Source organism: Falco naumanni, chromosome 3 (assembly GCF_017639655.2).
Source record: "Falco naumanni isolate bFalNau1 chromosome 3, bFalNau1.pat, whole genome shotgun sequence".
Classification (NCBI taxonomy): Eukaryota; Metazoa; Chordata; class Aves; order Falconiformes; family Falconidae; genus Falco; species Falco naumanni.
The window spans coordinates 40,021,529-40,037,327 of NC_054056.1; positions in this window are offsets into that span (position 1 = coordinate 40,021,529).

Sequence of the window (15,799 nt, forward strand, 5' to 3'; positions counted from 1 at the left end):
GTTTTTACAGGTCAAAGATGTTCTCTTCCATTGCTTTGTACCATTCCAGGAATGGCTTTTTTCTCCTCAGACAATGATCTCTGGCTGTATCTGATCCTGATTACCCTCACCAAACCTGACCCTGACCTGTAGATTGGCTTCCTGGCTGGGCCTGGACCTGGCTAATTTGATTTGACCCCTGGACCTGACTTGGTTTATGATCTGGACTCTTAGTTCAACCTGGCTACCATCTCCAGGGCTGCCCCGCTCATCTTGCTCAGATAGTGCAGGACTGTGATCTGGAGAGCAAGGAACCAGCCTTGCTGGCTCTGTTATCTTGCTCAGCTCATCCTCCTTGCGGAAGCAGACAGCCATCACTGTTCCCTGACACACATAATATTCATGTTGAGGAATGGATTGTATAATTTTGATTTTCAACACTGTTAAAAAAGGGGTGGGAGGAAGAATAACACTTGCAGGTCTAGGATTGCAGTGCTTGGGAAAGGCTGCTTAGTTTCATGAGTTAAAATAATCTAAAGATTCCAGGAAATGGGTACTGAGACTGGGGACTTCCATGCACATGAGTTAGGGTACCTTATTCTTGTGCTCATTTTATCCTCACAGTCGCATGGCAGGTAGAGCTAGCAGTAATATTGACAGCCTTAAACAAGTTCATACAATGAATGACAAACCTCACAACAATGTCTTGATCTAAACATCTTCTTGACCCCTAACCCTAATGCTTACTGTGTAAAAGGAGGAAATGAGCCCTGGAATGTTAGAGATTGTCATCTGCCAACGAGGACAGCCCACCACCCGTTGTTCCTCTCACGGAAGGTGATGACATATATTAACACATAGCAGATCCTCAAACAAAGGACTGTCACTTAGAATGCCTTCCCAATTCATGGACCATCCCGGCCAGTGCGAAATGGCAGGGACCATCCCTTGCCATGTAAAACTTTTGCATCCCTCAGAGAGTTCTGGGTCGGTCAGATCTATCACTGCTGTGGGACCACCAGCAAAACTAATATTACTATCCCTGTTACCCAGTTTACATAGCACTGCTTCTTGTCAATAACCTTAGAACTGAGGATTAGACTGTATACAGCATCCCCAATGCTTTTACAACAGTGGAAGTCAAACACCAAGTGGATCAAAAAATCCCCTCCCTTTCAATATGCAGATTACTAACCCATATTAAAAATGTCCCACAATCATGTTGCTTAGATTTGTCAGGGGAAAATATAGAAAATCATGCATGTTCACAACTCCAGGACAGAGCTGATTGCAGACTCCATGCTCAAATAATTAATGTAAGCCATCAAAGTTCTGATGTATTCCCCCCCCCCCTCCAATCACTTCATAAGCAGTGAAACAATACCTGACCACTACCAAATCTATATTCTTCTAACTGTTCCCTTGCCCTAAATTTCTGAACTGCTAATTCTCACGTGTTCCATACTGGCCATGAGCTGCACTCCCTTCCTCGTCCCTCCTGCATTTGGTGTAAGCAATAAAGCTGGAGTGTATCTGGTGGGTCCTTTTGGGGATCAGCCTCATTCTGACTCAGCAGGAGCATGGACTACAGCTCTCCTGGTGGGAAAAACGCCCTGCAAGTGACCACTGTAGTGTGACAGGATCATAAGGAAAATCAGATTCAAAAGAAAAATGTGGAGGGATGAGGGGATCCGTTAACCACTACCACCTAGGCCCAAACTTCCAGCCTGTTGTGTACCCCTCAAGTCATGCATCTATGCAGACTGCACCATGCTGACTTCAATCTTGCGGGAGACCGTGCTGAAAGCTTTTCTGAAGTTGCGATAGATGATGTTCACTGCTCTTCCCTCACCCACAAATGCAGTCATTCAGTCACAACAGGCAAGCAGGTGGGTCAAGTATAACTTACGCTTGGTAGCTCCATGCTCATTGTTCTCTTTTTCCTTATTCTACATATGTGAAGAAGTGTGCTCCAAGGTGGCTCAGTCAATGATTGTTCCAGGCACCAAAATGAGGCTTTATTTCCCTGCATTGACTTTTGGGGTTTTTTTGAAGATGTGTGCAACTTTCTTCAGTTATATCAGAAATGTCCCCTGATGTCCCTGAGCCTTTGAAACAGTGGAGCATGGTCATGCAAGGCCAGCTGTCTTGACACCCTCAAATACAGCCTATAGGGTCCCGTGAACCTGTGGCAGTTGAGTTCTCACACACAAACCCTGACTCAGTCCTCCCCTACTACTGGCAGTTCCTCTCTACTTTGAACTTTTTGCTAACCACAGAGGCCTGGGAGATGTTCTTGGTGAAGACTGAGGCTTTGAGTACCTCCCCCTGTGTCTACTTCATTAAACCCACTGACCTACAAAGCAACTGGACCATTCTTTATTACTAAAGTAGCAGTAGAAGTTCTTGGCACCCTTGGTGTCCTTCAGTTTCAGCTGCAGCTGAGCTTTGAGTTTTCTAAACCATCCCTGCGTTCCTGGGAAATATTTCTAAAGCCCTTCTTTGTATCATGCATATGCTTCCTCCTCTTATAGATGCCTTTTTGCAATGAAACCTCAAAGTGAACCTGGTACTCCCAATGGTGTCTAATGATCGTTCAGTAGAGAGGAAGAACAGTTTTCCCCTGTAGCCTAGAGATCAGTAAGCCCACCACTGACTAACGTACCTGTGTCACGTGTTTTGCAAAGTTGCTGTGGTAGGCCAAACCTCCAGTGCTGCATGGGGTGATGCTGGCCCTGGCACAAGGACTGGCCTTCGTCTGTGCAGTTGATGAGGCTCCTGTTGACCCATTCCTTCAACATCAGAGCAGCTCTCCCTGCAGCACAGTGCCAGAGCTCCAGCTGGGTACCATCCAGGAGCTTCCCGTGAGTGCCGTCTGTCTCATCACCAGAGGATAATGCAGGTTGGAAGGGAAGACAGGTTAATACAGTCAAACCTGCTCAAAGTGGGACAGCTATAAAATCAGACTGCATTGCCTAGTGCTTGGTCTAATTGCCAACATGGTCACAAAAACCTCTAAGTACAGCTATTTTGGGGTACCTGTTCCACTGCTTTTCTGTCCTCACGGCAAAAAAGCGCTCCCTCTTATCCTGACCTATCCCTTTCAGGGTACTAATATTGATGAAGCTTTCCTGTATTCATTTGAAGTGTAAGCATTATTGTGATTGCAAGCAATATTGTAAGTGGATTAATAATAATCAGTCTGTGATATTTTATTAGGTTTTTTTATTAGGGTAACAAATAAAGGTGAGCTCCTTTTTGTCTCTAACAATACCTCAAGTGGAACAAGAGGTGGGAGACCACCTGTGCTGTGGAGGGGGGGTGCCCTCTGCTTCACCTAAGGGGAGCAGGCGGAATCAAGCATCTGGTGAGGCTGCTGCAGTTCCCTGTTTCACTCTGCCCTGCATGAGGAACTGAGCAGTGTCCATCTTACATTACTGATGCAAACCTCAGCATGTGACAGCCATACGCAGACACTTCTGAGCCCAAAAAGGGCTGGCTGAAAAGTAGAGCAAGGGTGCTGGAGGGCAACAGGGATCTGAGGGACCTGCATAAGGAAAGAGCATGCAAAAGCAGCTGAGGCTGCTGCCCAAGGCTGCCTTGGGACTACATGAAAAGTGCAAGCTGGCTCCCCTCTGGGAGTGAGAAGAGGGAGAGGGAGTGTATTTGTCATGGCAGTTCCTCCCCTCGGTTGAAGTACCTCTATAAGTCAGCCCCAGAAGTTGCTTCCAGGAGTGTGGAGGTGACCCTTTGCAGTATGTCCAAGATACAAAACACCAGATTTGGTGAGTTTTGTGCTCTAGCAGGTAAGGAGCCAGCTGGAGTGCATGGGCATGGGCAGCCATGTCAGTCTGGTTAGGAAGACAAGTGTTTGAGCATCTTTACAGCTGCTGCATTATCATTTCTCAGGAGGCAGCATTCCATGTTCCTGTTCAGCCATAATCCCCAACAGCTGCTGCTTTGTGTACTATGGTAGCTCTCCCCCACCCCCAAAGGCATTTGCTGGGTTTCTGCATAGGTTGCTCAATATGACCAAGCATCTGATGTTAGAAAAGCTCCACGTTCCACCTCAAAATCAAGTGCAGAAACCCCATTAATGCTCACTGGAGCTCTCTTCTAGCCTGCAACCCATTGATGGCTGGGGATGCAACAGCAGCGGATCTCTCCAGCATCATCTTCCCTAAGACTTTGTCAGCTAGGATACTGTATCTGCAAGACGTTTCTAATGAGAGGAACTGCTTAAACTGCAGACCTGGGATACCTAAGTGGCATATACTAAAGACAGATCCACTTCATTCTGCTATCCAAACACCTGCAGCTCTATGTCATGCCATTCCAGGGCAGCAACTATGTGCCCAGTGTGCTACATTTTTCGTTTGCCCCAGCACCAGCTCGAAAATTACTGATAGCCTCTGTCCTCCAGTCTTCCTACTGCCCCTTCACACATACTTGGGAAGATTCATCTGATGCTACCTGCACTTTCACGCTCCCACCTACACACATTCCTGGTCCATCTTCCCACATGTCCCCAAAACAGGCATCTTCATTTCTCCAGGATCCCACGTAGTTCTGAGCTGTTTGTCTTATCAAAGACTTCAAAAAACAACAGTCTCTGCTAATAGGGTTTTCTCAACATGATGCAATGGGTGTTTTTTTCATGACATGCTGATCTACAAGGAAGCACAAGACCTCATGGAAAAAAATGAAGGATTGAACCAGAGGAATTTTTGCCAAGGTGGTATGATGTCATTTATCCTGGAAACTAGGCACATTCCCTGGCCCAAACCATGCCTGGGAACACTTGTAGACAGTTTAATTCACTAGTATAGTCATAGCCTAACTGTCTGTCTGCCAAAATTTATATTTAAATTCCCAGCAGGAACCAGTAGAGGGACTTATTCTATTCAACGTATTTATTGACAATTTAGAGAAGGAGACACACAATGAAATCTCTGAGCTTTTGAATGATACTAAGTTCTTCAGAAGATCAGACACTGATTTAAGTGTTGGGGTTGCTTGTGATTGTTCGAAAACGGTCACATAACCAGTGGTTGTATCTTGAAGGGGGTACTTTACATCCAAAAGCTCTGCACTTGCTGCTGTTCCTCCCAACCTCACAGCACTGTCTTGTGCCACTGTAGGGACTGGCCTCCTGGGAACAAGGTTCCTCTGTCACAGGGCCAGTTTCCTCAGGGGCAACCACAGACTGATGCCTGCTGGTGGAACTCCATGCCTCCTAGAGGGGGGGGGGGGGCGGGTGTCCATGTGCCCCTTCTGTCCTCTCATTCCCCAGATGAAACAGTATGGCTATCCAGTCACCGGTTTATAGGATCATTCTGGAGTTCCTTGCAATCTGAACAGCCTTTGAATACCAAAATGTATCATTTACAAACTTGGAAATTTCACTGCACACTATCATTTCCAAGGTAATGATGAAGATGCTGGATAAACCTCAGTCTAGTTCTAATTCCTAGGATGCCACTACTGATACTTCTCAATCCTGGAAAATAACCAGCAACCCTACTTTTTCTTTCCTAGTCTCTAAACAACTTTCAAACCATAAGAGGACCTTTCCTCCAAACCTGTCACAACTTAATCTCCATTTTTACGGGCATCTCATACTCCATTTATCCCCTGCAGAGGCATAAAGAAACAGTCCTGAAAGCAAACCAAGAGAGTAGTGTTAGGTTTTAAGTAACATTCAGAGAGACTGAGGATGGAGTGCTGTATCCCTTCTTCATCCACCAGAGCAGTTGCTACCACTGACAAAGCACCCGGTTTTAAGTGTTTGCCTTGCCAAAAGGCCAACTAACCAGCATGCTGCAGGGTATTCTGGGGTGGCCAGTTCAGCAGTGCTGCTGCGGCTCTGCTCCTGCTATGCAGGGCAAAGAAGGGGGTAAGAAGGTTTCTGTAACCTCGTGAATACAGTACATGTAAGGAGCAGTGTCCACCTCTGTTCAAAACTGCATTTCAATGTAGCGGATTGCCTCTGCTGAGATATTGAGGACTTAGTTCTCATATGAACTAACATATGAACTGCCAATTAGATAATCACTTAACGAGGTACGGGGGGAACAACTGCTCTTTCCATTTGTAACCACATTAGAGTTAGCACAGTGGAACATCTTTCAGAGAAAATGCTTTAAACATTGCATCCCAGAGCATCATGTACGGTCATCCACTTGACATCATGCAAGTTTGCAAGGCAGGAACTCGTCCTGGAAAACAAGGGCACTTTGAGGGTCCGTCTCTGAAGCAGACAAAGAATGATTTGTGCTTCAGTTAGCCCAAAGCAGTGCCAAGGGGCAGCAACAGTGGAGCTGCTCAGTGAGGGGAGAAGCCAGGAGGTGAGGGTGACCACATCACAGGCAGTGTCCTCCCCGACAGGGCCCAGTCCTGCAGGGATAAGACACAGTCCCAATAGGACCTGTACACAGCAGGCAGGGCAGGGTGCTGATAACAGGCTCTATCAACAGCCCTAGACAAAACAAAGCTATCAGTCAGGTTTGGGGGCCCACCTAGGACTAGCAGGAGACAGGCTCAGAGACAGGAGCAAAAATAACATTACCTGCTGGTTAAACCAGTCCAGGGTCTGTCCCAAGGAGTAACTGGAGATCATTATGCCCAGAACATAGCTCAGGCAAGGACCAAAGGCCCAGGCTGAAGCTTAAATGAGACCCCTGGACCTGTAGGGGGAATGAAAACAGTGGGTTGATTGACACTGATAATACACAGCTGTGGCCTTGCTTTGACAATGTGCAGCTGTGTTCCTACAGCAAAGTGGTTAAATAGCTCTCAGGAGTGTGAGAGAAAAATCCAGATGAAGCAGAGAAAAGGGACAGTGTGGTCTGATCTCTGGAAGATGGGGAAACAGCATAGACAGTAGAGTTTGACCAATGGCAGAGTTTTTTTGCTGCTTGCTATTTTGTTCATGTCATGTTATTTTCTGACAGCCATAACTCAATTGCAACATGGACCTACTGGCAGAAGAGATGAGTGAAGTCCCCAAGTGAGTCTGGTAAGGGCCATTAAGGCTTACTGATGCTCTTGGGGCCTTGAACATCCAAGAGGTCAGATCTTGTAGCAAGGAAAGTCATGTTTCCCCTTCAGTTTTAGGCAACATTTTCAGACAAAACTATTCTATGCAAACTTTTGGTTATGTTTAGGTCCCTCAAACATGCATATTTTAGCAAGTGAGCCATTTAAAATAACCTTCAAAACTACTCAGCTCTGCCCTGAATACAGATAGAACCTTTCGATGATGCTGAAATTAGCACAAAATTACCTTGTTTTAATTCAATGAGTTTTGACCACAACTCTTCAGAAACTGGAAGCTGTTAGTGAATGGTTCTACTTCACTCATAAGTTTGTTTCTTTTTAGAAGAGTCTATATGTAGTTGTTTGTGAAATCTTTACAATGAGTCTCCTGATTGCAGGTTGGGGGTCATATTTTTCAGCTCAGCCCCAACTGCTTGAAAATTGAAGTATTAATTTTCCATTCTCTATAGCTGCATAGACAGTAACTGAATCATGAAGAAAAAACTATTCCTTGTGACTTAATTTTCCAGGCATACATATCACCCACAGGGAAGCTTGTGGTGAAGTGCAGTAAGGCTAAGTTATTTGTCTTACTTCAGGGACATACAAAAAACCTCACTGTGAGGGAATATCCGTTCATGAGATACTAACAAGTGCAGAAGCAATACACCAATGTGTGAATAATAAAAATTATCTATCAAGATAGACTGCACGATGTAAAGGCAATTTGTTATTCAAGACAGTTTAAAAAATCCAAATATTTTCTTTCCCTTTTTTACAGGTACTTTTGCAGAGTAAAATATACAAAAATTGACAAAGGAATCAGTTTTTTTCTTTATTATTATAATTTAAATTTTTGATTGGATTCTGTTCTGCTGAGCAATCCCATTCTTAGGCAAAATACTTTTTCAAGACAGTTTGCTAGCAAGATGGCATTGAAAATTTCTCTTCTAGATCACTGACAATATACTGTGAGTACTTCAGGTATTTCACATCTGTTCACAGTTTTTCATCTCTATTACCCTCAACTCCTTCCTCTGTAGATATATGGTCCGAAAAATTTGTAAGCCCTGGATGATGCTTTCAAAAAAAATTTTATGGCTTATTTGGTTCTTCATCTTTCCTACTGCCTATATCCAGAATCATCACAAAGTGCAATTGCCTTTGGAACACACTCTAACTCTTTGCCAAGTAAATTTGTTGACTTTCATCCTTTTAAACATCTAGTTTTCCTTTTCTAGCACATTCTAGCTGATATGTTGATCAAATAAAGTCTCCTAACCGTTTCCATGAGAAGGTGGTAATGGAGAAACAAAGGCAACTGAGAATCTGGAACTATCAAGTTAATTCTTAACCCAAAGGCTGCTTCCAGTCAATCCAGCCATGAACGGATGGCATCAGAGACCACAAGAGGTAAGGCTACAGGTAACATTATGCAGACTTTGACTACAGAAACCAGATGTGTTTTGCCATGTTGATGCAAAGAGTCATCTGGGTTTGGATGTATCACTGATTTGTTGACTAGCTCAAGGACTTTGGTAGACCTTCTTTATTCAGTGTCAAACAGGCAGTGGAGAGATACACATGCCCTGTATTTTAGATCCATAGTGAGTAGAGAAGAAGTCCTGAGTGGATAATGAGGCAAGGCAAGGAAGCCACAATGATTGCCTTGATATTGTCCATTTACCCACTGTTGGCTTCCCCGGGAGCATTACCTTGTCTCAGTGAAGATGCATTGCCCTCTGGGTGAAGTTCCCTTGGTTTTGCCAGGAGTGTTAGTCCTGATCTGAGTGTAGATGATGAAATTCAGTTCCCCTGGTTTGTAGCTTTGCTGTTTATTTACTTTTAAGGAGGATACCTCCTCAATAATTGAGCTCAACTTTTCTTGTTACTTGTGCCAGCTGGAAGAACCACTAGAATTTTACCACTTTTTAGCTCATTAGAATTCATTGCCAGATTTTCATTTTTCCCCACTGAAGAGGAGGAGGATGTGATCACTGTACTTGTTTCTTGAGGGCATAGTCTCTTATAGGAAAGGACTGCAATGTTAAGAATCTGTCATGTTTGATTCTGGCAACACCTGACTTTCCTGTGTGTGATAAATCTGGAATTCAGCAGTAGGATGCTTAAACATGCAAAAATGCCTCATTACTGAGTTCTGTCTTGTTGGAAGAGATGTCCTTCAGGATGCATAATTAGTAAATCTCTGGGGAAACTGATAAGTCTCGAGGGTTTTTGTGTTGCCGGTTACATAGATTTTCAGTTTGTACAAAGCTTTATGTCAGAATGTATACAAGAAAAAGAAATTACAGCATAAAATTAGACAAATCTTTTTAATTTGGTAATAGTTACATAAACACATGCTTAACTCTGGTTAATATTAGTCTCCAGCTTGTCATAACAAATGAAATTTTCAGATCACCTAGGAGTTGAAAACTAGCTGTGGATACATGCATGCCTGGTATGTACACTGGAGAGTGAAGCAAATGAATGGTTCCTTTTAATGTTGCTCCTTGTCATCTTTCCTACTGAAAAGCAAAACCAAAAGGCTGTTGTGGTCCTTAATGAGTGGAATATTTTGTTTTAAAATTGAATAGTAGTTTTCAATGCTATTTTCAATGTTTATTGCTACACAATTTTTCATCTCCATCTGAATTTAAAAGTACAATTTTTCAGCTGACTATTAAAGTCTTACTTTGCTGCCAGTTTATTATATATAATCTCTTCCATCTATGTCATCTTCTTAACTGTTAGCATACATCTGGAATCCTTCAGAAAATTTAGGGAGAGTGTCAGAGTAGACACTGTTAAACACTGTCCTTATAATGAATGATAGCTCTTTCATCAGACATAAGAAATCATTTGTCCCTTGTGGATAAATAATAAAGATAGGCTAAGTCAATTTCTGAGCATTTTCTCTTTGTGAGATGAACAGTTGGACCACCTCAACTTAATAAAGTCATGGTTTATAAAGTCATACCAGCTGTAGTAAATTATTCAAGAGATACAGAAAACAGCAAATGGAGCAGTAATGGAAACGTATTCTAAATTTTAACCCCTCAAATGTGATTTCTCTTGAATGCGCACCAAGTTAATTTCTATTTTACATACATGTAAAACTTCAAGCTTAATCTGGGGTCTGGTTCCAATTCACTACAGAGATTTTTACCAGCTTTGCAGTCATTTAACAGACAATCCATGGAGAAATATTAATGATGTTGTCATTTCTTTCTTTATTTCCCTAATATAACTGCAAATTCTCCATCTGTATTGAATTTTAGGAGGAAAAAAAGAGGTGATTTCTATTTCACTTCCTGATGGATAACCTTCATGATGGTAAATATGATTTCTGTCTCTTCTAATGTGTCTTTAGCCTTGATAGTTAATAAAGCTACCTCCTCTTCAAGCTTCCCAAGGTCATTAAATTAAAAGTCTTGATTTTATAACCATCATCTGTCAAACTGATCATTCCTAAATAGACAAACATTTGGTAATAGCTTATCCCAGAAATAAATTGCCAGAATTAGTGATGCATGCACAAACCATCGTTAGAATTTCTCTGCCTTGTGTGTCATCTGCCTCCGGGATGCTCTTTGCCTTTCTGTACATCACTGTTACTCTCAGTACATCGTTTACAGGTCCCATTTGATAGCAGGAGTTTGTTACGCAGGACACTGCATGTACATGGGAAGACAGTGCCTCTGTCTCAGAGTCCACCCCATGGCCTGCTCTGCCCAGGATGGCAGGAACTGTCCTTCCCAACACTCTTCCAGCAGGCATGTCTCCACACATGCCTCCTCTCCTCCTGCTGCATATGGAGCTGGTACCCTTGGCATCATCCTGTGGAAGCAAGCTCAGGGACAGCCACATCGTTGTTCAAAGGAGGTATGGGTCCTTGTAGCTGTAACTGGAGTCCCAAACAGTGAAAAGCTGTCTGTCTGTCTGATGCTCTCCCACAGGGGAAGAGAGATCTGTCATGTCAAAGCGCCATCAGCCTTGTGCAAAGTGCTTGATATATGCACAGAAGTGAACAGAGTTCACTTAGTGAACACTATTTTGGATGGACACTAGCATATATGGAGGTGACAGAGGTGAATCAGAACTCTGGTGCCCTTTCCCCTACCCCTTCTACTCCCCACTTAACTCTAGAAAATTCCCAGTCTGTGAGCAGGTGACTGGGAGGTCAGCAGTAATCTCAGGCAGGAGTCAAAGAAAGTTGCCAAACTTACCTTGGGATAAGATGAACCCTGTTTGCTTCCTCAGATACATCTATATATAAAAGCAGGCTGGAAAAACACAGCAGAGAACTGCAGCACCACCTGCTCTCTCCTGCAGTCTGCTTGCTGCAGGCAATCACTGAGGCACTGCTTTTCTCCCCCAGGTCAGAGACCACTTGCACCAGCATTTTGTAGGCCATCGTGCCTGCAGATCTCCTCCAGGTAGTCCTCTTTGGACATGGTCTATAAAAGAGAAATAAAAAATCAGAAATAGATAGATACACCTAAGTGTACCTATCCTAAGGCAATCGTTTCCACCTTGAGGTTACAGAAGTTACAGCCCAACGCAAGGGCAGCAGTAGTAAACTGCTTTTCAGGTATGACTGAATCTAGAAAACCCAAGAGGTTAATTTCTGTGGCTACCCTTCTAAATCAATGTTCCTCAAAGGTCTCAGATTTTGGAATTCAGGGCAGCCACAGATACCACTGTGATGGATGTGAGAAAAGAACCAGAAAAGAGAAATTTAGTTGTGGGGGGTTATCCAGTTCCTCACATTTTATAATAAAATCAGATTTGTTGGAAGAAAAGCAATGCCTTAAAGAAACCAGTTTAAGAGTGCAGTTCAAGTTATGTGTTTTTTCACAGTAAGAATTTGGAGGCACATTTTCCCCCAAGTAGCATTTTTACAAACTACATTTCAGATCTTTCTTAAAGCATAGCAATACACTGTATGTAATGGTGTAAGACTGACAGATGCTGTACAGAAACTTAGCAAGCAAGATTTAAAATAGATCCCTGAGAATATGTGAAGAGGGAAATATCACAGTCATAAACACTGAACTAAGAATCTCCTCGGATGCAGAAATGTAAAATAATGAAATTTTCAGGAATTTGTTGCTTGTTCTCAACACATTATTGCAAGAGAAGATCTTTTCCTAGCAAAATACTTTGTGTAATATTTTTCATTTCTCTTTTATGAAAGGCAGAAGGTTTTTGGAAGAACTTTGTGGTCATTGTCAACACCATGAAGGAGCAGTAGGTAAAGCTTTGCTTTTAACATGATCAGTGCCCGTCACAGTAGTACAATGAGTCAGGCAGAGCTGTTCTGGTTTTATGAGAGCCCTATAATCTTTTCTTTCCATAGACAGTGCTGGGACACTTTGCTCAGGTATTCTACATAAATTGCCAGTGTGATACAGTACTAAAAAATCCTCAAGAATAAAATTGTAAAATCTGTCAGAAGAGGTATTCCCAGTAGATGGAAAACTGCTCTTGTGAGCCATCATCTCAGTAGTGTATCCAAGTTTGACGACCTATACTCAAGAAAGATGAATCTTAAAAGGCGTATTGGAAAAGGTCTACCTGAGAGATGTTTTAAGAGAAACGGTGAGAAAGTATTTGCTGTTTGGTTCCAAGCAATCCCCTTCTAAAAGGCAAACATCATTCTAGTATGTATAACTGTACATATAATAGCATATATTTGCATTAACACCAGGGAAGAAAATGGGCTACTATGCATAAGAACAAATTACTCTTAATGAGCCATGAATGAATATCCATTTGAAATACAAAGAGGATAACTAGACCATCGACACAATTGTGTTCTGAAATGGGATTTTGAGAACAGTAGGATCAAAAACCTCAGTTTAAAAATAGGTCTTAGTAAGTTGGTGCCTGCAATACATCTGGGCTGATTTGGCCACCCAGGAGCTGTTTACAAGTTCCGTTGGACGGTGGCAACCACAGTTTGGGTAGGACCATAAGCATATTGCATGACTGTTCCCTACCTGTAAATTACTGTGAAGTTGACAATGAGATAATTTGAACCCGTAAGAATGGCCCTCATGAAGTGGCAAATGAAAGAGTTGTACTAAATAAAATACTCAGAAAATAGAGTCTTCTATTTGTATTTTAAAAACTATTTAATACCCTTATATGCAAAGTTTTATTCTATTTATAGGCATCTGCATCTAAATTCATATTAAAACTGAATCTCAAACAACTACTAGTGATAATTTTCTATTCTTTGCCAGCCTCATCCTTGCTCTTAACTGTCAGATTTTTATTCAAGTCCACAACTAGGTGCAGCAGGCAGTCTCAGACCTTCCCAGCAGAGTCTCCTGAAGGTTAGGTCTTTAGTGAAAATTAATAGACTGACATGATATTGAAACATTCAAAGCCTATTGAAAAATACCTGTGAGAATAGTTCTTCCCATAGAGAAAATGAAGAGTAAATACACAGTAGCTAAAAAGTACAGATAATCTGAAAGGCAATGAAAATGCAAACACTAGATAGCTCACCTGCATTCATCTTAACCTGGAGTATAACAAGGGCAAAAAGACACAAGAGAGATAACACAGGCAATTTGAACACTTGCACTAAAAGCACTATGAACCCATGGTCTCAAAAACAGTAGGGCAAGAACCTTCCCTCAGTGTACAGAGGTGAGATATTCTTCAGCCTGTAGGGAAGAAAAGGCTGAACTAAAAGCACTTCAGAGTGTTTATGCAGCCTAAGTACAGAAAGTACTTCTACAGCCAAATTGTGTCATTTGCTTCTTAAAGGGCTTGTGCTATATATGATGTCTCCTGGAGCCTACATCACAGCCATTAACGGGCTAGTTCACTGTGACTAGTGCAGCATCCAATATGTGATGATGTCAGTAGCCAACAAGTTACTATACTTCGGAACTCTTGCTTCATATGCATAGCTCACATGGGAGGAACAACAGCTCTGAAGACAGTTAACCAAGTCCCAGTTTACTAACTGACACAAATCTAGAAAATCCGGAATCACATTGTTAATGGTTTGACTGTGTAGCCCTGAAATACAGTTCTGCCATGGCCAGTGACAGGCCATAAGCTTTGTTATGAATTTAAAAGGCACCAGACCTAAAGTTTCTCTGACCTGTTCTGTCCCAAGGTTCCTTGACCTGCCTGCAAGTTTGCTTTACTTGAGTGTTCTAAATTATTTGGTTACCACGTATCCATGGATAATTTTTTTTACTTGTGGTTATCTTTGTGTTGTACAACCACAGCTTTATATAGACAACAGTAGTAATAATTATTCTATGTAGAATGATATATTTATGCCTCTAACATAATTATAAATTGTAGAGAATTATAGGCCTGGTAAGATAGCAGAACAATAATACATTTATTAAGAATAATACGTACAAGACACCAGATATAGTAAATTTTGATGTAACAGAGCTGGAGACAAATGAAGAGCAAAGACGTAAAAGTGTGTAAGAAAACACACAGAAATGGCCCAAAATGGATCCTAGAAGGAAGGCAAAATTATCAACGTGAACATCACATTCTTCCTGGCAAAAGTGCTGACAACTCACTATTAACACTTACCACCACCACAATGAAACCACAGATGGTATGATCCAGAGGAGCAGTGAAAGGGTGACCATAACTTCAGGAAATGAAGTAATGAATTACCTGGGTCATAGGGCAGAGTGCTCCCTTGGCGAGTTTGCAGATGGCTCAAAGCTGGGAGAAGTGGCTAATAAGCCAGAGGGTCATGCTGCCATCCAGAGGGACATTGACAGGAAGGAGAAACGGGCTCATAGGAACCTCTCATGAAGTTCAGTAAGAGGAAATGTAGGATCCATCCTCCCTCGAGCTTTTCTCTGTCAATGGCTGGATTGAGGAGAAAGCCACCTGGGACTCCAAGTACTTGACCCTGAACACCAGAGGCATGCAGTTACTCTCGATACACTTGAGGTCTCCCCAGCAGTAGCACTGATGCCCACATGGAAAAGTAGCAGGGGGGACTAGTGTGAGTCCTTCTGCAACATCCTGGATCCAAGCCCCCAGACAAGCAGCAAACCTCCTTAGACAGCAAGCCAGGTCACAAATGGGGGCTTCCTGCAGGAGGGAGTCTCCTCCTGTTACCACAGGTCGCTGCCTCTTGGTGCTGTCATGTGGTTCAGGCTCGGCCATCTCCTATACCTGGTGTCCAGCCCCTTGCCTGTTACCAGGGCACTGAACCTATTCTGTAGGTGCAGATCTGCAGCTGGAGAAGGAACTGCCTTCCCGCTGCCTGAAGTCAGGCCTCCAGCCTTCACAATCACAGGAGCCTTCATTTGCTCCCCCAGTGATCATTGGGGTCCGGCTGCTCCCACCAAGAGCACAGGCTCTTGTTTTTCCAGCGAATGGGTTCAGTCTGGATGCAGACAATCTGTTTCTCATCATCCCTAATGCTGTGCTATGTGCCACCCTCTTCCCACACTCCTTAACTTGATGGCACACCTCCTCAACCAGCACACACCTCCTGTAGGTATGGACATCATCTCCCTCTGCCCCAGCCTTAGCCAGCAGCACCAGGCACTCCCTGCAGCTCCACACCTGGAAAGTGGCAGCCTCCTCTGGAGCTGCATCTGAGCAGAGACTTCTGACGTTCCCGGGGTAGTTGGTCCAGCCTACTGGAGCTGGAGAGGACAGTGCACTGTGGCATCAAGTCTGTGATGTATGCCATCTCATTCTGGGATTAGTGAAAACTATGCCCTTGCAAGGGAACCACATGTCTGCTGTGTTCTAAATTCTGGGGCAG